Source organism: Heterocephalus glaber, unplaced genomic scaffold (assembly GCF_053883595.1).
Source record: "Heterocephalus glaber isolate CG9 unplaced genomic scaffold, H.glaber_assembly_v1.0 deba00001461, whole genome shotgun sequence".
Lineage (NCBI taxonomy): Eukaryota > Metazoa > Chordata > Mammalia > Rodentia > Bathyergidae > Heterocephalus > Heterocephalus glaber.
Genome location: NW_028258308.1, coordinates 20,247,664 through 20,270,268, shown reverse-complemented (window position 1 = coordinate 20,270,268; position 22,605 = coordinate 20,247,664). Strand labels below are relative to the sequence as shown.

The following is a 22,605-nucleotide window of genomic DNA, read 5'->3' as shown; positions in this document are numbered from 1 at the left end:
GGGAACAGGCTGTCTTCTCCCAACCTCAAACTGAAGGGCTGTCCAGGATCTCCCTATTGAGGGCTGTCTGCAATAGCCTCTCTGAGCATGAACCTTCTCTTCTACAATAAGTGCTATACAGAAACTTTAACAAAGACTAAGCGGACCACAGTCCCAGGGCAGAAGGTGGCTGAAGCAGTTTTCACTTCACTTCCCTCCTTCATCTTCCCCATGGAGAGAGCTTTGAGCAATAAAGAGATTAGATCATATGGGATTAGATTGGGCATGAATCTTAAACAACGGTGCAAAGTACAGCAGAGTCATCATAATCATTAGGTTCATCTATGAGGCATTTCCTGGTTGCTTGAGCCACAGTTGGTCATTCCCTGGCAATTACCATCTCACAGTTTTATATCTACTTTTATTGCAACAATTAATGAGTGGAAGTAAAATGATTTATTTACATGTTTGTCTCTTTTCTCTCATGGCTTGTTAAATTATGAGTCCTCCACAGCACAACCAATGTCTTTGACACCATGTCTTCCCTCCTTTAACCTATTTCTTTTGTCCCCAAACCTATAAATGCCAGGCAACTGTCTGACACTTACCAACCAGGAGAAAAATATTTGTTTGTTTTTAATGATTAGCAATCTAAGCCAATGTATGTAATGGAGATAAGTTCCCAAGTAGAAAATCAAGAGTGATTCTGTCACATTTTAGTTTCCAAGTATTGGAATACATTAATCTCAAAGTTAGAAAATAAAATAACTTGTATTAAAAATATATGGAACATTCCAAGGGCATATATAAACATATACTCATTTTTCTTCCAGTGTAATATTATTTTGAACCTAAACTGTGCTTTGAAAAAAAGTACTATAATTTTATTTATGAAATCATTTCTACTGAATATTAAGTCAAATCAAACCGCTGCAAAATGCTTTATATGTTATGTATGTAAAAGGAGGCCCAAACCGAGAGAAACACTGCATCTGATATCCAGGACATAGAAGGAACTGACTGAGAGCAAGGAAACTGAAGACAAACAGAACACATGAGAAGGGAAGTTTGAAATGAGAAAGGAGAGATCCAGAAATCAATATCATGCTCCTGCAGGGAAGTGAGTGCCTGAGTGTTTTCATCTGTCATTTCACTTGGAACATGGGAGAATTACCTCAGCATTGCCAAAAACAAACAAATAAAAAAGATATCCTTACCTTTTCTCTCCTCAAAGGTGGAAGCTCATGGCCTGGGATTCAGGAGCTGGAGAAAAATGATAGAAAGATGGCATTGAGCAGAGGAGAAGGAAGAATCCAAAATTTGGAGAAATCCTGCAAGGAGCTGGAAGAGGGCTGGGTTTGGTGTGTTCCAGGAGAGAGGGATGATGTGCCCATGTTATGATGTGGGAAAGGGAGCAAATGAAAAAGCAACACAACAAAACTCCCTTCTGGGTAGTCAGAGTCTTGGTTTCAGACTACTTTCTCTAACCTACTTTCATTTTAGTTTAATCACTGCTACGTCACCAGGTTACCTTGAAATTTGGTTATAATGTTGCTGCTTTGGAAACACTGGGGAAGAGAAACAACAATTTATCTGCTCTCTCACACCAGTACTTTTAAGGGTGCTGTTGATCTGAAGGATGAAAGAAAGAACGGCAGAAGAGAATATAAGAGGAGCCTTCCAGGCAGCAGCAATTCACAGAGGAAGTGCTAGAAAATTCACAGCCTAGTATAGAAAACCAAAGGAAAGCTCATGGAATGGAGGTAGCCCTGTTCATGGAGCCACATCTTCCAGGGCAGAACATGGCATTTGAAAATGTCCTGAGGGCTGCATGAAAGAGAGTCAATGAGGGTTCCCTTCACCTGGATGTGTACCCTTCAGAGGGGGAAAATGGGATGGGGTGGTGTGGGGCAAGAATTATGGGAGAATCCTCCCCCCATTGCCATTTGAGAGATTCAACTGTAAATCATCTAGCCTGAGTCTCAAGTGTTAAATACTGTTCATTTTGCTAGAAAAAAAGTCAAAATTCTAAGTTTCTTTTAATATTATATGTTCATTTAGACAAAACACATGTTTTTTATTTGGGGAGATAAGGATCTATAAATTATTTTGCTGGAAATAAACCTATTAGTAAAATAATTATAGATAATGCATCTAGTCTTTGAGACAATGGTTTTAATATATAATTCTGAGGCCCTCAGCAGAGATCAGAATGCCTTGTTTCTACTAGTTTTTCTAACTCATATTCATCTCTGAAGAATGTTAATGACTATATTTTATATGTCAATTTGTCTCCTGCTGAAGATTGTCTTCTAATCCTCTTTAAAATTTCTCTTATTCTAATCAACCTCCAAAGGAATTTATTGTCTGAACAGAGGTGTTCCTGTTTTGATATCCACAAATCACTGTGTGATATCAACAAATGCTTGGCTGATAATTTCACTTACACAAATTTGCCTGGAAATAATGAATACCATCTACGTAATGTTCCAGAGGAATCAACTTGTTCTTTTGTGACACATCTAACTGCATTTACTCTTTGTTCTTTTTCAAAGATGAAGAAAATAATTTCTATGTATGAAATATTTTAGATGCTTTAATATTTGAGAAACAGCACACTTATGTTCATTTCTTTTCTTCTTTCTGTGGACTAACATATATACTCATTTTTAATATTAAGCAAATAACATGAACTACCAAACTTTAGAAGTTTTCATGTTTAGTATTATGGAGTCAGACTATTTAAATGTTTTCTCTTAATTTTTGGTTATTGTACCTTCCCAGCCTCAGTACCACCTCCCCCAGTGCTGAGGAGCAGAACTGCCCCCAGTGCAGAGGAAGTGAACACTATGGGCCACCATACCACTGTCCGCAGCACTAAGGAGGTGAGCTTCAAGGGCACCAGCACCACACATCCCTCCCCACTCCCCCTTTGAAATGAGAAGACACATAAATAACACTCAAATGCAGACTTCCAGATCACCTACAGCAACTCCAAAGGGAAATGAGATGGAACAATCTGATACTCAACCACTTGGACTGCCTGAACCAGCAACAAAAGAGGACCTGGAAAAAATGAAATCAGAAATAATTTCTCAGGTAACAGCAGAGATTGTGCCCATAGTGTAAAACATGATTAATAAATCTAGAGAATACACAGATAAAAAACAAAAGAGGAGCTGAGGGACATGATGGAATCCCAACATAGAAAACAAATGGAGTCCATAAAACAGATGCAAATAGATTTCCAGGAGATTAAAAACTCTATTGAAAAAGCCGGGGATTTAGCTCAGTGGTTCGGGCGTCTGCCATGCAAGCGCAAGGTCCTGAGTTTGGTCCCTGGTACAAAAAAAAAAACTCCATTGAAAGTGTACACAGCAGAATGAGTCAATGTAAGGACAGAAATTCAGATACAGAAGATAAGATTGCAATTAGTAACCTGGAAAAGGAAAATTGCTAGAAAATTGTAAGGGACCACAAGAAATAAATCCCGCATCTGCTAGATGATGTAAAGAAGAATAGCATAAGACTGATCAGAGTCAATGAAGAAACAGGAGAGAGTACCAATGACATTAAAAAAAAAAACAAACTGTTCACAGAAGTGATGGCAGAAAACTTCCCAAGCAGGGGAAAAGAACTTGACATACAGATATGTGAGGCATATAGGACTCCAACTAGTCTTGATCAAAAAAATCTACACAAAGGCATATAATAGTTAAAGATTCCAGAAACCCAACAGAAGAACAAAATTCTACAAGCAGTTACAGAAAAGAAACAAATCACATACAAAGGAAAGCCCATCAGAATCACAGCAGACTTCTCAATGCAAACCCTCAAGGCAAGAGGATCTTGGAGCGACATACTGCAAGCCTTAAAGGAAAACAGCCTCCAACCCAGATTGATGTACCCTGCAAAACTATCTTTTAAAATTGATGGAGAAATAAGATACTTTCATGACAAAGAACACCTTAGGAGCTTCATGAATACCAAACCAGCACTCCAAAAAATTTTAGACAATATCCTAGGAAAAGAAAAGGACAATCACAACCCCAGGAAGCCTGGGAGAATGAATCCATTGGGCACAACAAGAAATTAAATGCAAAAGGGGAGAATCCAACAAAAAGAAAAAGTCATGACAATGATAAGTCAATAGTATCAATTCACCAATCAAAAGAAATAGACTGGCAGAATGGGTCAAGAAGCAAGATCCAACAATATGCTGCATATAAGAAACATTATTAATTCAAAAAGATACTCATAGACTGAAAGTTAAAGGGTGGAAGACAATACTCCATGTGACGGGAACCCGAAGAAAAGCAGGAGTAGCTATCCTCTTTGCAGATCAGGTAGATTTCAAACCAACACTGATTAAGAGAGATGAAGAAGGACACTACTTCCTTGTAAAGGGAACAATCCAAGAGGAAGAGATGACAATCATAAATATCTATGCACCAAACACTAGTGCACCCAACTATATAAAACAAATACTAACAGACATGAAAAATCAAATAAGCACTAATACAATAGTGGTGGGGGATCTCAATGCCCCACTGTCACAAATACTTAGATCAACTAGACAAAAAAACAAAAATAAGCAATGAAATACTAGAACTCAATTGAACTCTTTAACAAATTAACTTAACAGATGTTTACAGAGTGTTGCACCCCACAAAATCAGAATACACATTCTTCTCAGCTGCACATGGGTTATTCTCCAAAATAGACCACATACTCATTCATAGAACATGTTTAAGTAAGTGCAAAGGAACTGAAGTTATCCCCTGTATATTATCAGACCATAGTGCAATGAAATTGGAGCTCAATAGCAAAAGCAACCACAAGAATTTCATAAACACATGGAAATTGAACAACACACTTCTGAATAATAAATGTGTTACAAAGGAAATTAAAAAAGAAATCAGACAATTCCTACAACTAAATGACAATGACAATACAACATATTGGAATCTATGGGACACAATGAAAGCAGTCTTATGAGGGAAATTCATAGCAGTTAATACTCACATTAGGAAAACAGAGTGAGCTCAATTACACATGATGCTGAACCTCAAGCTTCTAGAAAAAGAAGAGCAGGACAAACCCAAAGCTCATACAAGGGAGGAAGTTATAAAGATCAGGGCAAAAATGAATGCAATGGAGACTAAGAGAATGATACAAAAAAAATCAATGAAACCAAGAGTTGGTTCTTCGAAAGAATCAACAAAATAGACAAATCCTTAGCCAAACTTATCAGAAAAAGGGAAGAAAAGGCCCAAATCCATGCAATTCGGAATGAAAAGGGAGAAATTACAACAGACCCAACAGAAATCCAGAGGATCATCAATACCTACTTCAAGAACTTTTACGCCAATAAAATTGAAAACACAGAAGAAATGGATAGATTCCTAGATACGTGTGATTTACCAAGGGTCCTGATGGCTTCACTGCTGAATTCTATAAGACATTTAGTGAGGAACTACTGCCACTACTGTTTAAACTATTCAATGAAATTGAAAGGGAAGCAACACTCCCGAATTCATTCCTGGAAGCAAGCATCACCTTTATCCCTATAGCAAGACCCAAACGAAAAAGAGAACTATAGGCCAATCTCACTAATGAACATAGATGCAAAAATCCTTAATAAGATACTGGCAAATAGAATGCACAAGATCATTGAGAAGATCATATACACTGACCAAGTGGGATTTTTCACAGGGATGCAGGGATGGTTCAACATATGCAAATCAATCAATGTAGTGCATTATATCAATAGACCCAAGGACAAGAACCATATGATCATCTCAACCAATGCAGAAAAAGCATTCGACAAAACCCGACATGCATTTATGATAAAAACCCTACAAAAAAATGAAATAGACAGTCTATACCTCAATCTGATAAAAGCCATCTATGAAAAATCAACAGCCAATATCATACTAAATGATCAAAAACAGAAATCTTTCATACTAAAATCAGGAATAAGACAAGGATGTCCACTATCACCACTCCTGTTCAATATAGTTTTGGAAACATTAGTCATGGCAATTAGACAAGAAAAAGAAATAAAAAGAATAAAGATAGGAAGTGAAGAAGTCAAATTGTCATTATTTGCAGATGACATGATACTCTACATAGATGACCCCAAGAACTCCACCAAAAGGCTTCTAGACTTAATAAGCAAATTCAGTAAAGCAGCTGTAGATCAACACACAAAGGTCAACATTCAAAAACCAATAGCCTTCCTCTACACAAATGACAGACTCACTGAGAGAGAAATAGGGCAAACAATTCCTTTCTCAGTAGCATCCAAAAAACTGAAATACCTAGGAATCAACCTAACAAAAGAAATCAAAGACCTCTTTCCTGAAAACTATAGCACTGAAAAGAGAGATTGAAGATGACATCAGAAAATGGAAAAACATCCTTTTTTCCTGGGTAGGAAGAATCAATATAGTGAAAATGGCCATACTTCCAAAACTGCTATATAGATTCAATGCAATCCCAATTGAAATCCCAGCAGCATACCTCATGGACCTTGAGAAAACAATCCAAAAATTCATTTGGAACAAGAAGAGACCTAGAATAGCAAAAGCAATTCTAGGCAACAGAAACATGGCAGGGGCTATCACAATCCCCAACCTGCAACTCTACTACAAAGCTACTGTGATAAAAACAGCTTCGTACTGGCAAAGAAACAGACCTGAAGACCAGTGGAACAGATTAGAAGATGCAGAAACAATGCCAGACACACTCAGCCATCTCATCTTTGACAAAGGAGCCAAAAACCCTCACTGGAGGAAAGATAGCCTCTTTAATAAATGGTGCTGGAAAAATTGGGCTTCACCTTGCCAAAGATTAAAACTAGACCTGCATCTCTCACCATGCACTAGACTAAAATCAAAATGCATTAAAGATCTAAATATTCAAATAGAAACTCTGAACCAGTTGGAACAGAGGTTAGGTAGAACCCTTGAAGACATCAGTGTAGGAAAAGATTTTATGAACAAAACCTCAGTTGCCCGTGAACTAGCACAAACAATCAACAAGTGGGATCTCTTCTTGTTAAAACACTTCTGCACAGCAAGAGAAACCACCAGCAGTGTGAAGAGACAACCCACAATGTGGGAAAAAATCTTCACCTGCTCTTCCTCAGACAAAGGTCTACTATCTCGAATCTATAAAGAACTTAAAAAGATCAGACCTCCCAAATTTAAAGACCCAATCCAAAAATGGGCATCTGAAATGAACAGACATTTCTCAGACAAAGAAGTAGAAATAGCAAATAAATACATGAAAAAATGTTCAACATCACTGGTCATTCCAGAGATGCAAATGAAAACAACACTGAGATTCTACTTCACTCCAGAAAGAATGGCTGCTATCATGAAATCAACCAATAACAAATGCTGGCGGGGCTGTGGGGAAAGAGGAACCCTGCTCCACTGCTGTTGGGAGTGTAGACTGGTGGAAGCACTGTGGAAATCAGTATGGAGATACCTCAAAGAACCAGGACTGGAAGTCCCATTTGACCCAGGTATTCCACTGCTGGGGATCTTCCCCAAAGAATTAAAAGAATCATACCACAGTGATATATGTGCACCCATGTTCATAGCAGCACAATTTGTAATAGCTAAAACTTGGAAGTAGCTCAATTGTCCATCAACTGGAGACCGGACAAAGAAAATGTGGCTTTTTTATAAAATGGAGTACTACTCAGCCATAAAAAATGAGAAATCAGAGACATTTATAACTAAATGGGTGCACATTGAGGTAATAATCTTAAGTGAAATAAATAGGACACGTATGTGTAAATACCAAATAGTTTCTCTAGTGTGAGGAACTAAAAGTGTAAATAAGGACTAAAAGGTATAGTAGAAAATGTGAAATAGGAAGAAGAGGGGCAAAGGGAAGGGGAAGTGGGAGAGGTAGGGGAAAGGAAAGAAGGGAATATGAAATTATATGAGGAAATGAAAAAATGAAATACAGTGTTTGTGAATCGGGAGGGATGGAGGTGTTGAAGGGAGGTCAGGGAATGAGGAAAAAATATAAACCAAGAAAGATTATTTAAAGGTGCAAATTTCTGATGATGAATGTCATTATACTGTATACCTAAAATGTACCAATAAAATTAATTTAAAAAAAATTCTTGGTTATCATTTTAATTGTGTTTGTTTTGTTACTGGTTCCAAATAGTTATCAAGCAAATTCTTTGTAGAAGCTCTGTGTGGTAATCATTATAGCAAATAGAAAAAAAAAAATGAGTGCATTATTCTTACTTCCAAGAAATTTAAAATATATTTAGGGAAATAAGATACTAGTAATGAATAATTATAAGTAATGTTTGTAAAGTATTGACTAATTTACCAAACTGTATCACATATGTAATTTAAAATAATCTTTAGAGAAACTTGAAATAGAATGCATACAATTGTATACATATTAGAGATGGAGAAATGAAGACACAACATTTGAAATAAACTGGTCACCTAATGGTAGAACCAATGTTTGGAGCCAAATACTGTGGACTTCAAATACTGTGCTGTTTCTGTTGCACTAATTAACAATAACTAAAAAGCATTGAAGAGTGACAGAAGAGTGATTCGGGTTATTTGCGCCACTGTTTGACAGGAGTGAAAGAGTACAGATATCTTAGTAGGGGGTGACTGCAAGGGTAAGTATCTGAATCATTGCTAAAGCAAAGCAGTTACCCTAAGGAGTGGGCAAATAATAAAGTCTGATATGGGAGGATAAATGAAAAGAAAATCTAGCTAAAGTAAAGTACAGTGTTTAGAAATTGTGTAATGGAAAATCAGACCTCTCCTAGATCAGGGTATTCCACTCCTAACCCAGACCCCGCATAGGAGCCATCTTGGGAGATCAGACTGAAGGAGGGAGCTGCCACTCTGTGACAGCCTGGAGGATTGAATAGACTCAGTCATTCTATCCTGACAGCTGCACTTGGCAAAGTGAGACAGATCCAACTTGAGGATTTAGAGAAGCTGAAAAGAAAATGTAGTAGAACTAATTTCTGTGCACCTACCACCAGTTCTAGAGCAGTGTTCCAGTGCCAGTGGGCTGTGGGACCCTGAGAGAGAGGTTTCCCAAACACAGACAACTACAATAACAACAACAACAATAATTGAAGTCACCGATCCCTTCCACATAAGATGGAAATGCTCTATGTGGAACAGTGTGCCCCACCCACAATTGTCAGCAGGATCCCACAGGAGGGCCCCCAGAAACTTATACCTGAGAACTGCAGAGGGCAAGGAAATCTGGTTCCATGACCAGAAGAGAGAGAGCCATGAGAGAGCGAGTGTCAGCCTACTGTTTCTATGAGTGGGGCTGAAACAGACATCTGTGGACAGACAGATGGTGAATGGCACCTGGGCAGATGGCTTTTTTGGTCATATAATAGGCTAGGTAAACCTGTGGATGGAAGACAAAGAGATGTCCACAATATTCACTGCCCTCAAATGAGTTAAGGCAACTGGATCCACAGAGGTCTGCAAGGGCTCACATCCAGAGCACAGCTCAACCAGGGTGGGTGTTGGCAGGGAGCCACAGCCCCCAAGCATCCGGACAGACAGTTGGCTGGCACTGAGAAAAACTGCTTGGCTACTCAAAATCAGGCAGTGAGGCCCGAGGAAACTGTAGAACTTCTTATTCTTACTTTGTCAACTGTAGTTATTGTACCCTCACTACTTTGTTAGATTTGGGTCTTCCTTTTTTTCTTTCTTTCATTTTTTTGTGGGGGATACTTCTTTATTGGTATTGATTGGCTATTATACTTTAATTTTCAAGGTATTCATCTTTGACCTGGGTTTTCTTTTAGTGTTTCTTCTATCTTTTGAATCTCTCCTTCCCATTCTTTGTTCTCTTCTCTTCCCCATTATTTCTCCTCCTTGTCTTTCTCCTCTTTCTCCCTACCTATCTAACAGCATAAATATAAAAAGGGCTTGTATAATGCATTAAAGAATAAGAATTAACTAATATTACAAATTACAGAGTATTAGTTAAGGGCATTTCAGGGGAACCCTTAACAAAATTGTGCTTAGAGGATTCAAATTAAATTAACTACAAACATATTAATGGATGCTAACAATCTCACAGTATTCTTCAATCTTTAAATACACTTCCACCCATCTGTATGCCTCTTCCCTAGAAAAATACTCAATCTCCCTCAACAGCAGTTCTTTACCCCAGGTATAAAATAACTTCAACAGAGTCTGACTTCCTCACTGTTTTTTGGTTTTGGGGGTTTTTTACATAATGATATTTCTCCTCCCTCTCTTCCAATTAACATATACCCTTCCTTTTCCCTTTCCTCTCCACTTTCCTTTATCCCCCACATTCCAAATGAACTGAAGAAGGCTCTATAATATAGTCAGTTAGGAGTATTGACAAAAGAGCAAAATTATCAAAACAAGGTTAATGTTAATGATTAATGTATGCTTGATTCTATTGACACTGTTATAACCAGAAGAAATTCCCTCCTTACAACATAATGACTTCTAATCCAATTAAATATAATGGGTTGGAGGGATAAACAATATCTTTAGACAAATAAAGCCAAGAACACATTGCTGCAAAACAGAACCTAACTAAAGAGATCTTCATATTAACAACAAACTCTCTTCATTCTATTTGATCTCAACACTCAGCACCAAAAAAAAAAAAAAAGAGAGAGAGAGAAAACATGAAAAAATAAGGCAACAAAATGCCCACAATGGCTTGTACCTCTCCCAAAGCAAATCTAAGGGATACTGATGAAGACGAAAGCAAACACCACATAACTGAGCTGTATGAAATGATTTCAGAGGATGTAAAGAAACTTGGCTAATTCAAAAAGGATACAACCCAAAAGATGGCACCCACTGACCAATGTGGATATCGAAGAAACAAATAAAAAATGGAAGAGCGGATCAAAATGGTTCAAAACATGAATGACAATTTTTTTAGATACAGACTTCATGAAAAGGTCCCATAGAGAAAGCCTGAAGTAAAGAATTTGATTGAATTCATAAACAGCAGAAATGACCAAGTGAAAACAGGGTGTCAGAAAACAAAAACAAAAAGGAAATTCATAATAATTTACTCAGAGAAGCTTTAAAAATGATGAAAGAACAAGAAAAACTCATCAATCAGCTCTGAAATGACACTAAGAAGACAAACCTAAGGCAAATTGTAATTAGAAATTAGAAGGTAGCACACATGGAATACAAATATCTGTTTACAGAAATTACAGCAGAAAACTTTCCAAGTATAAAGAAAGAACTCAACAAACAGATAAGCAAGGCTTGCAGAATAACTATGACAAAAACAGCTCCCCAAAACACATAATAGTAAAAATCCCAGATATCTAACAAAAAGGCAGAATAATCTTAAAAGCTGTCAGAGAAAAGTAAAAAATTAAATGTAAAGGTCAACCTTTAAAGATTACAGCAGACTTCTCAACACCAACGCCAGGAGAGACTGGAGTGCAAGGTTGCAAGCTCTAAAGGAAAACAAATGCCAACCTGGGCTAATATATCCTGAAAAAGTATATTTCAAATCTGATGGAGGAATAAGGACATTCTACAATGAGCAACATCTGAAGAGATATCCAAAGACCAAATCAGAACTCCAAACAATGCTAAAGAATGTCCTAGAGAGAGACAACAAAGTCAAAATATAAGAAGGAATGACTACATCAAGCAAGACAAGTAGTTAATCAAAAAAGGAAAAGAATGCAGTGAAAAGAATAAGTCAACTGTCATTGTGAATGGCCTCAACTCCCCAATTAAAAGGCACAGGTTAGCCGACTGAATCAAAAATAAAATTCAACAGCATATTACTTAAAAAGCAAAGTATGAAATACAATATTCCATGCACCAGAATCCTGAAAGCAAGCAAGAATGGCTATTTTATTCTCAAAATAAATTTCAAGCTAAAACTGGTCAGAAGAGAAAAGGATCATTATACTTTAGTTAAGGGGACAATCAACAGGAAGAGATGACAATTGTAAATATATATGGACCAAATATCAAAGTAACTTCATAAAACACACACTGCTAGAGATACAAGATCAAATAAACAGAACAAAATCACACTTGGTGACCACAATATCCCATTTTCACAAAGAGATAAATCAACTAAACAAAAAATTAACAAATATCAAAGCAGAACCACATCTTTAAACAAATGAACATAATAGATACCTACAGAGTATTCTACCCTACTACAACAGAATAAACATTATTTGTAGTAGCACACAAAACTTTCACCAAAATACATCATATACAAGTCCATAAAGTCTACTTAAATAAATACAAAAGAATGTAAATCATCCCAGGTATTCTATTATATTGTAGCACACTGAAACTAGAAATTTATTGCAAAAAATACCATAGAAACCTTACAAACAACTGGACATTACATAACACACTACTGAACACACAGTGTATCACAGAAGAAATCAAGGAAGAAAATAACAACTTCTGGAATCAATCAATAATGCCAATTCAATATACCAGAGCCTATGGGACACAATGAAAGCAATCCTAAAAAGAAAATTTACTGTTATGAATGCTTAGAGCAAGTTCCAATCAATAGACTAATAATGCACCTCAAGAAACTGGAAGAACAAAAACAGTTCAAACCTAACCTAGTAGAAATCATAAAGATCAGAGCAGAAATTAATGGAAGTGAAACACCCTCAAAAAAAAGTAAAAAAGAATCAATGAATCAAAGAGCTGTTTCCTTGAAAGAATAAACAAAATAGACAAACTATTAGCCACACTTAACAAAAGAAGGAAAGAAAAGACCCACATTAATGCAATAAGAACTTAACAAGGCAAAATCACAATAGATACAGCCAAGATTCCGCAGACAATTGGTAACTACTATACTCCAACAAATTAAAGAATCTTAAAGAAATACCAAATTCCTAGACACATATAAATCACAAAAACAGAACCAAAAAGAAATAAAAATACTAATCTAATAAAAGGTAATATTGAGAAAGTTATAAAAATTCTACCAAGAAAAGCCCAGGACTTGATGTATTCACCATTGAATTCTACAAAACCTTCAGAGGGGATATAAATGCCAGTGCTCCTCAAACTCATTAATGAAATTAAAAGTGAAGAAGTATTTCCAAAGTCATTACTAGAAATTAGCATTACCCTTACTGCAAAACAAACAAAGACCCAACTAAAAAGGGCCAAACTCTACAAGCCAATCTCTTTAATGAACATCAAAGATGAGAAAATCTTTAAAAAAAGAACCTTTGCAAACAGAATTAGTAAATTATCAAAAATACCATACATCATGGCTAAATAGGCTTCATCCCATGTATACAAGGATGGTTCAACATATACAAATAAATAAATGTAATATATCACATAAACAGAAACAAGGAAAAAAATCACACAATCACCTCAATAGATGTAGAAAAGCCTTTGATAAAATCTAACATCCACTCATGATTAACACTCAGAAGGAAATAGATATGAAAGGATCTTATCTCAATCTAATAAAAGTCATTTAGGACGAAACAATGGTCAACATCATAGTAAATGGGGAAAAGCTAAAAGCTTTCCCTCTGAGATCAGGAACAAGGCAAGCATGTCCACTATCATCACACCTATTTAATATACTGTAATACTTGAAACACTAGCCAGAACAATCAAGCAAGAGAAAGAATTAAAATTGTATATGTAGGAAAGGAAGATGACAAATTATCACTATTTGCAGATGACATGCTCTTTTACATAGAAGAGCAAAAAAATTCCACCAAAGAATTAATAACCAAATTCAGCAATGTATCAGGGTACAAAATCAACACACAAAAATCAGCAGCATTCCAATACACCAACAATGAAGCTACTCAGAAAGAAATTAGGAAAACAATATCATTCACAGTAATATCAAGAAAAATTAAATATTTGGGAATCAACCTAACCAAGGAAGTGAAAGTCTTCTACAAAGAAAACTACAGTACTCTGGGAAAGGAGATCAAAGAGGACATTAGAAACTGGAAAGATATCCCCTATTCCTGGATAGACAGCACTCATATTATCAAAATGGCCATTCTCTCAAAACTGATGTAGTTTAATGCAATTCCAATCAAAATACAAATAGCGTTCTTCATAGAACTAGAGAAAACAATCTTAAAATTCCTGTGGAACCAGAAGAGATCCAGAATAGCAAAAGCAATTCTGGGTAACATGAGCAAAGGAGAAGGCATCACAGTTCCAGATTTCAAGTTGTATTACAAGGCTATGGTGATAAAACAGTATAATACTGGCATAAAAACAGACATGTGAACCAGTGGAACAGACAGAGGACACAGAAACAACCCCAGACACATTTGGGCTCCTGATCTTCGACAAAGAGGCCAAAAACATACACTTCATCCATTTTAGCAAATGGTGCTGGGAAATTGACTATTCACAGGCAGAAGATTGAATCTAGACTCATATTTCTTACCATGTACTAAACCAGAATCAAAATGGTTCAAAGATCTAAATGTTAAAACAAATACTTTACATGCTAGAAGATAAGGTAGACAAAATTCTTGAAGTCATAGACATAGGCAAAAACTCCATTTGCACAAGAAATAACATCAAGAATCAAAATTGGGATTATATCAATTTAAAAAACTTCTGCATATCAAAGGACATAACCAACATAATAAAGAGATAACCTACATAATGGAAAAAAGTTTTGCCAGCTACACCTCAGAGAATTAATATCTAGAATATATATAATATATATAAAACTCAAAAAATTAAACCCTTCAGAATAAAATATGGGCAACTGTAATGAATAGACACTTTTCAGAAGAAGTACAAATGGCCAGTAAACATATGAAAAAATGTTCAACATCACTGCTTGTCAGAGAAATGCAAACTAAGACAATGCTGAGATTTCATCTTACTCCAAAAAGAATGGCTATCATCAAGAAATCAAATAATAACAAATGCTGGGGAGTGTGCAGAGAAAAAGGAACCCTTCTACAGTGTTGATGGGAATGTAACCTTGTACACTAAGGAAATCAGTATGGCAATTCCTCAAAAAACTTGTTAGAAATTCCATTTGACCCAGCAATTCCCCTCTGGTGACTTTCCAAAAGAGTTAAAGAAATGATAGTACAGTGGTATAGGCATACCCATGTTTGCTGCAGCACAATGCATAATAGATAAATTGTGGAAGTAGTCCATATGTCCATCAGCAGATGAATGGATAAAGAAAATGTGGTATTTCTACATAATGGAGTACTACTCTGTTATAAGGAACAATAAACCTGAATTGCTTATAGGAAAATGAATACATCTTCAATCTATAATGTTAAATGAAATAAATCAGACACACAAATTTAAATATCATACTGTTCCTCTTATATGAGAAACCCAAAATATAAATAAATCAAAGAGCAAAGTCAAAGACAGACAGTAGAAATAGGAAGATAGGTATTTTGTAAATGGGAAGGAGACCAAGAGATGTTTGGAAGGAGAGTGGAAATATACAAAGAATTAAGATGTGTCATGTACATATATCAACTATGTGCAGTGAATGTATTCATTATATACTGCAAACATATACCATAAAGAGTATTTTAAAATAAATAAATAGGCAAAACATTTCATCTGATGAAATATGTCATAAAAGTTAAGCCTCAGGAGAGAGTAAGAATGTATTCATTGAAGAGGAGAGTAATGATACTGCAGGAAACAGAATTGTGTAAGGAAAGGCACAGAGGTGGGAAAGGGTGAGACATACTGCAAAAAGATCAAGAGATCAGATCTTACTGGATAACAAGTTGCATTTTGTTAGAAATCTTCTTGAAACCCAAATGCAAAGGCTTTCAAAGTCAGGCAAAGCTATCTTCATTTTATTTAGTAAGCAATAAGAAAGCTACTGGAAATTTTTTGATATGGATATGATATGCTGAGATTTTTTAGAATAGGAAAATTACACTGACATGACATTGGCATGTGAATGAGATTGAAGAGAGAATGTTACAGAGATGAGACAATCCAGAAGAAAAAAGGAGTGAAAACCTTTATTAAAGTGTTGAAGGGGAAAGGTGAACACAGGAATGACAGGTGTATTATCTCAAATATAGAAACGAAAAAGACAAAGAGAGCTTAATGATATAGCAAACAATTAAATGTTGGGGAGGAAAATAATTTTTTAAAATTTTATTCCAAACTTTCAAGCCTATATGTACAGAAAACAATGCTCACATGAACAGAAATGTGAAAGTCAGGAGTAATAGATTTTTTAGGTGAAAAGTGATTCCCATTTTGGGAATGTTGAGTGTGAGTGGTTGATAGGATCTATGTAAAAATGAAAAATAAGTGCATAATAGATTGAGATTTATTCCTAAAGAGAATCCACTGTCAAAAATAGGAGAGTCAAGGGAGTGTACGAACAGAAAAAAAAAAAGTTAAAGAATAGAATTGAGGAATTACATCAATCTGTTGAACCAGAAGGAAATAAGATGAAGTATAGAAATGGTCTTTTCACTTAGAAATGACTGGTCAAAGAAAATAAGGAATGGTCAAAGAAGTAGAACAAAAGAACAAAGGGATAGAACAAAAAGACAATAGCAATCAGTGCTGCACAGTTCTTCAAAGGATAACAAAGATACAATTTGTTTCTTCCTTTTATTTATTTATATTTATTGGCCACGCTGGTGGTTGAACCTAGGTTTTTCTGCATGCTAGGGAAGTGTTCCAGCCAACTGAGATATACCCGACACCCCTCCCACAGCTCCATTCTTGATTAGTAAGTGAGGAAAAATTTTTTGTCTAAGGATATGTAGGGATAAATGGGATATCCCAGGTAGGGTCAGATAAGGGATAGGGTCTGACCCTTTAGAATTTAAGAGAAAAATAACCTCTGCAATGTTTGGAGAATGTTAAGAACAGGCAGTCTGTGGTCTTGTTTTTGTAACACCGTCCACTTTGATTGTTGCAATGTTTACCGGAGTTCCTCTTATTAGCTTATGATTCCCAAACTCCTAGCAACAAACCAAGCAATTGGGCAGGGCTGCCCGGCAGAGGGAAGGACCACCATTTCAACTTCATAAAAACAGGATCCTGGCCCATACTCAGGGGTCACCCAGCTCTGGGGCCCTCATTCCCCGGAGTGGCTTTGTATCTCTTTCTCCTTTATTCTTACTTCACACTGTCTTCTGACTCCTTTTCTTATTTCCTGTGAGAAAGAAAAAGCCCTGGAAATTTGAAGGTGGACTGGCGACCCCAGACTCACCCAAGGACACAACAGACAGGATCAGCAAACAATTTGTATGAAACTGGAGCAGTAAGGATTGATGGCTCTAGAATCTTAAAGAAGTGAAGGTAGAATAAAAGAGACATGAAAAGGAAAAAGATAAGGTTGGGGCACAATATGGAAGCATAGCTACTAGAAGATGCCTTGCTGTATATGGGAGAGCTGACTGCTTTTCAGGACAAATAAAAGAAAACCAAGGAAGAGATGTGATGTCCAAAAGAGGAGAAATAAACCAATGGAGTCAGTTGCTGAAGGTCATAACATGGAGGTCTTGGGTGAAAAAAATATAGAAATAGAGGATATGTTTAGAGAGAAGCTTTGAAATGAAGAGATTAAGAATGCTCATACAGAATGGTCCCACTTTTCAGTCTTCCCACTTCCACAGTCTTACAAGTGTGGTACATTTCCAAGATTCAAATCTATCAGTAAATTTCACCTAAATAGAATTAGATGGATTAAGTGTTATAGAATGGAGCTCAGATTTAAAAAAAATTAAAACCCCTGTTAGATACTTCTTAATTTCTTCACCAGTGCATTAGCACCAAAAACTGTTGTAGCAGAGTCTCCTCCCGCCAAATATTAAGAACAGTGAAGTTTATTTCTCCTTCAAGTTAGAGTCTGAACTGAGGACACTTTGTCAGAGGGTGGGTCTACTCTACACGGTCTTTTGGTAATCTAGGGTGACACCAGTCCCTCCACTTTTAAAATGTGGTTTTCAATGTTGCTCTGGCCATCACCAGTTGCCCAAGGACAAAAATTTCTTGTGAATGGAAGTTAGATGGAAATAAACATCTTCCTTCCATTCACATTCTTTGATGTATCCTCTGAGCATACTCTATCGCTAGGGGCTTGGAAAATGTAGTCCCTTTCTGGGCTACAGTTCTATTTCTAATGAAGAAGAGAACAGATGTTGGTGGAAAAAAATCTTTGCCACATCTTTTTGAAAAAACTCTTAATTGTGACTTGAGCTCTAGAACACACTCTTCTAAATTAGATTACACTAATGGCTTTCCTTGCTTTTGAGGAAATCCTTCCAAGAACTAAACCCAGATAAGAGATTTAAATGACAAGTTTATTTCTTCCTGGCTGAACTGCAGATAACTGCCCCCTGCAGAAGGACAGAAGCCTAATAGATCATAGATGCTTATTAATTATTTACATAAGTAACACTTACTCTCCCTCTCTTATGTGATCTGAATCTTCCCTGGGTGCAATTAATTAGAAATTGGATCAAAGCTACATACTCCTTTTGATGTCCTATTTATATAACTTATTTGTCTCAGAAGAAAATAATCATAATATCATGTGCCATGAGAATATGAGCAAATCCTTTTAAACATACCTGTTTTGAATTTCTTAGCTTTTTCTCACAAAGGATATATCCTGTGATGTAACATCTTGTCTATTCTCGCTGCACCCATTTCTATATACACATTTGGTGGTCTCTTTAACTATGTCAGTCTTTTGGTTTATTTTTACTTCATTGACGTAAGTTTCCTGGGCACATTGTTCACGTATTGCTCCTAGACTTTTAGTCTTTCCTTAGGTAAATAGCACTGTTAAGGGTATGGTGGCATATTTGCTAAAATGCTTACATTACAATTATAATGATTATTACTTATGTTCAGTGACTAAATCATATCTTGGAATTTTGATTGGAATGAGGTTACACCTTTAGAAAGCTATTTAGACATATTATTGGATGTTTGGAAAACCAGTTATTTCTAATTCAAACGGTTAATACTGTATAAAAATAACCACTTGTGTGTTGTTAAAAAAATATGCTCTTTTAGTATGTCTGCATAAAATTGATTTTTGATCTGCTCTTGCCAAGAAGTAGCTATTTCATTTGAGTCAAATCTCATATACTTTCATCATTCCTTGTACATTCTCACTGGTCAAATGAAAATAGATAGTGTCTTTTCAACCTGCCTTAAAAGGCAATATCATAGGGATCATTATTTTAATTCCTAAGTAATTTCATTTTGCTGATAGACTTTCCAAATAGCAAAAATTAATACAATAGACAACAGCAAAAATCACACTGAGCATTAGAAAACATTCTCCTATTACTGTAAGGATTGAAAAATTATATTGAAGGGTTTTATCCTCCTCTAGAGCATAGGAAAGTATACTTCAATATTAGTAAGAAATAGAATTCAATGGAGAAGAGATACACTTTCCTAAAATTACAACTAATTTGCATGTGGCCTTTCTCATTAAAAATTAGTAATTTTTAATTCCCAATCAAATCAACTAAAAAGTAATTTTGAAATATGATTCTATACTTAGAAAAGAATCCAAGGGTAACATTAGTTACTTGTGTTGGCTAGGTTCAGACTGGATTGCTGTAGCAAAGAGACCCTAAGTTCAATAGTTTAAATGAGATAGTTTATTTCTCACACATATAATAATTCACAGACATTTAGACTGTCCCATCTGAGAAGACAGCTGAGCTTAGGAACTCACTGAGGGTCTCATGCTTCTTCTGACTTGTCACTTTGTGGGTTAGTCCATTTTCTGTTGCTATAACATAGTACCTGAGGCTGGATGTTTTATAAAGAACACAGGTTCATTTGGCTCATAATTCTGGTGCCTAGAAGATACAAAGAGAATGGTCCTTGGAAAGGCCTCCTGCTGCATCACAACATGATGAATAAACAGAAAGTGAATTGGCCACATACAGACATGGAAAGTGCATGAGGCAGCCTCACTTTATAACAGTCTATTCTCAAGGGAATTAATCCAGTCTACTTATTTCAATCTGTTGTGATATGTTATTTTGATTGAATTAAATGATAAAAATCTACCTTTATGTGCTCATATATTTGTAGAAAGGATTATTTCAAAACATTTCTCAGGTAACTGTGGATATGCTTATTTAATACTTGTACCAAAATTTGATTAAGTGGTGGGTTTTAAACTGTTCTTTTCAACATAGACTCTGAAACAATAGCAATGAAACAATACCAATATGAACTTTTCATATTCTTTTACATGAAAATTCACTGGCCTACATTGCAATATGTGGAGAGCTGCGTGTGCCGCGCCTTAAAGATGGCGCTGGTTTCCGCCTTCCGCCATCCCAACGGCGAGAGCTCTTTATGATAAACAACTCCTTATTTGGCTGTGATGTGTCTGATGCTCTGCCCCCTCTTACGTGTACCTATCCGCATTCGCCACATGACTATCCGTGATTGGTTGGTTCAGGGGTACTTATTCTAGGGACGGGTGCTCCCCAGGGGTAGAAGAAAAAGAATGTTAAGTTTTCCTGAATAAACTGCTAGAAGAAGAGAGTTGGTGTTGCGTCGTCATTGCTGGTCAAAGGCGAATGCGACAGCAATATGAATATCTTTTCTGTGTGAATGATTTTGTAATGTTACAGACTCATCATTTTGGAAAATAATGATTCTTTTTGCAATGTTAAAAAATTCATTAATAGCATCACTAATCTCATCAGAAATGTCTTTTGCTATTGGGACATTAACTAGCTCATAGTGGTAGATCCAAGCTATGTGGTTCTAATTTTTATTTTAATGATTGAATTTTATCTCTGGCAACAAATACTGTTGGTTATTTTCCTTGAAGCAACAGTCTTACTTCATTCATTTACAAGAGAACATCTGCCACATGCCTACCCCAAATCATAATGTGTCTGTCGGCTCTTTTTTCAAGCTAAAAGGTACATTTTTAAAACAACTGAATGATTCCATTTTCAGCACAAGCTCTTCAAGACAACCATTGTACTTCTGCATGCAACAATTTTATATGTACCATCAAAAGTAATGTATTCAAGTTCCTAGACTTAATAATATTGATCACTGTTACAGTTTCATCAAGAATATTTTAAGTGACTCGACTATTTTTTTCTTCTCTGTGTGTAGTGTTGTGCCCAGATTGCGAAGTCCCCAAAGACCACCAAGGAGCCGATTCCGATGCAAATGCACGAGGGTCATTTATTCAAGCTCTAGCAGGGGCTCCCAACCGTCATCGACGCAGCGGATCAGAGTTGAGAGCCCCGAATTTTAAATTAGCGGGGTTTTTATAGAGGTTACAGCAAGGTTTGGAGATTTTTCACTTAGCAGTTACATGATTGGTTGACAATTAGCGAGCATGAAGTGCACATTTCTGATTGTCCAGGTGCATGGGGGGGAGGGGTGGTTACATGTAGGTTTTACGAGGGAAATGAGGGGCAAAGGTTGGTGGTCGACTGTCACGTACTGATGGTCAGCAGACACACTGACTATTAGTCATGACCATTACGTACTGACAGTCAGCACATCTACAGATTGTTCTATGGATAGGGGGCCGGAACGTTTATTTCCTGGGCAAACAGATGACTGAGTAATTAATTTAGGAACTTTGGTTTGTTACAGATTGTGTCTTTTGTCCCAGAACAAACACATTTTAACCATTAATTTGAGAGGCTAGGGGAATGGTGGATTTTAGCAAAATGGAGTCGCTTTGGTCTCACAGTAGCAGTGAGAGATGTAAGGGCAAGTTATTGCTACCACCTTAAATCAAGCTAAAGCGCCAACTGTTTACCCACTATTGCTATTGCATAGTCATCACTGTTGCAATGTCAACTAGCCAAAAGAGCAAATAACAATTTAATATTTTTATTGAAATTACAAATAATACTTGAAATAATTTTAGCAATGTAGACTCATAAAAAATATTTCAGGGTTCCTAAGGGTCCAAGAATTGAAAATGGAGAATTATTGTCTTATCTTTGCTTAACCCTCTGAATCAATGGCACATCCATAATTCAGCTTTCAGGAAGGAAGACAAGAAATATAGGGCAAGCAGTTCCCTTCTAGACAGGTGATAGAGTAGTTATGCCCATTACCTCCACTCATAGTCCTTAAGTGAGAAATTAGTCACAAGACCAGCCACTGGAGTTAATAAGAAATGTGGTCACCAGTGCAGTAGTCCTGTGTTTGCTTAAAATTGGATTACTATTATGAATGAGGAGCTCAAACTTTTAGCAAATAAGGAACTTTCTCCTATATTAATTTTATCAAGTGCTATCATTAAGTTGCTATTTAATTGGCTTCTTCCATATTTATTCTAGCACATGTACATCTTCAATGGGACAACATAATTTGTTTTAGGATTTGAGTTCTGCTTCCAAATATCCATTAAAATGGTGTAACTATGAGATTGCAAATAGTAATATTAATAAAGTGAAGGGATCCTTAAATTTAAGCTATCTCTGAGCAGGAGGTCTGGGTTGGGAAGAGGAGAATGGATCAGCAGATCACATTTTTCTAAAAATGGAAACCAGACTAAAACAAATATCTGGATAGATTCCAAAAAAGTAAAATAAATTCTCAAAATATT

General features: G+C 36.2%; 1 long non-coding RNA gene across 1 annotated transcript in view; it reads right to left on the bottom strand.

The window, feature by feature from the left end:
• LOC110350766 (uncharacterized) overlaps positions 1–22,605 on the bottom strand; it is a 62,590-nt gene that overhangs the window by 2,254 nt on the left and 37,731 nt on the right. Inside the window, exon 2 of the long non-coding RNA XR_002397621.2 lies at positions 1,197–1,242. This is a non-coding gene — a long non-coding RNA (uncharacterized LOC110350766). The remainder of the gene's footprint in view (positions 1–1,196; positions 1,243–22,605) is intronic.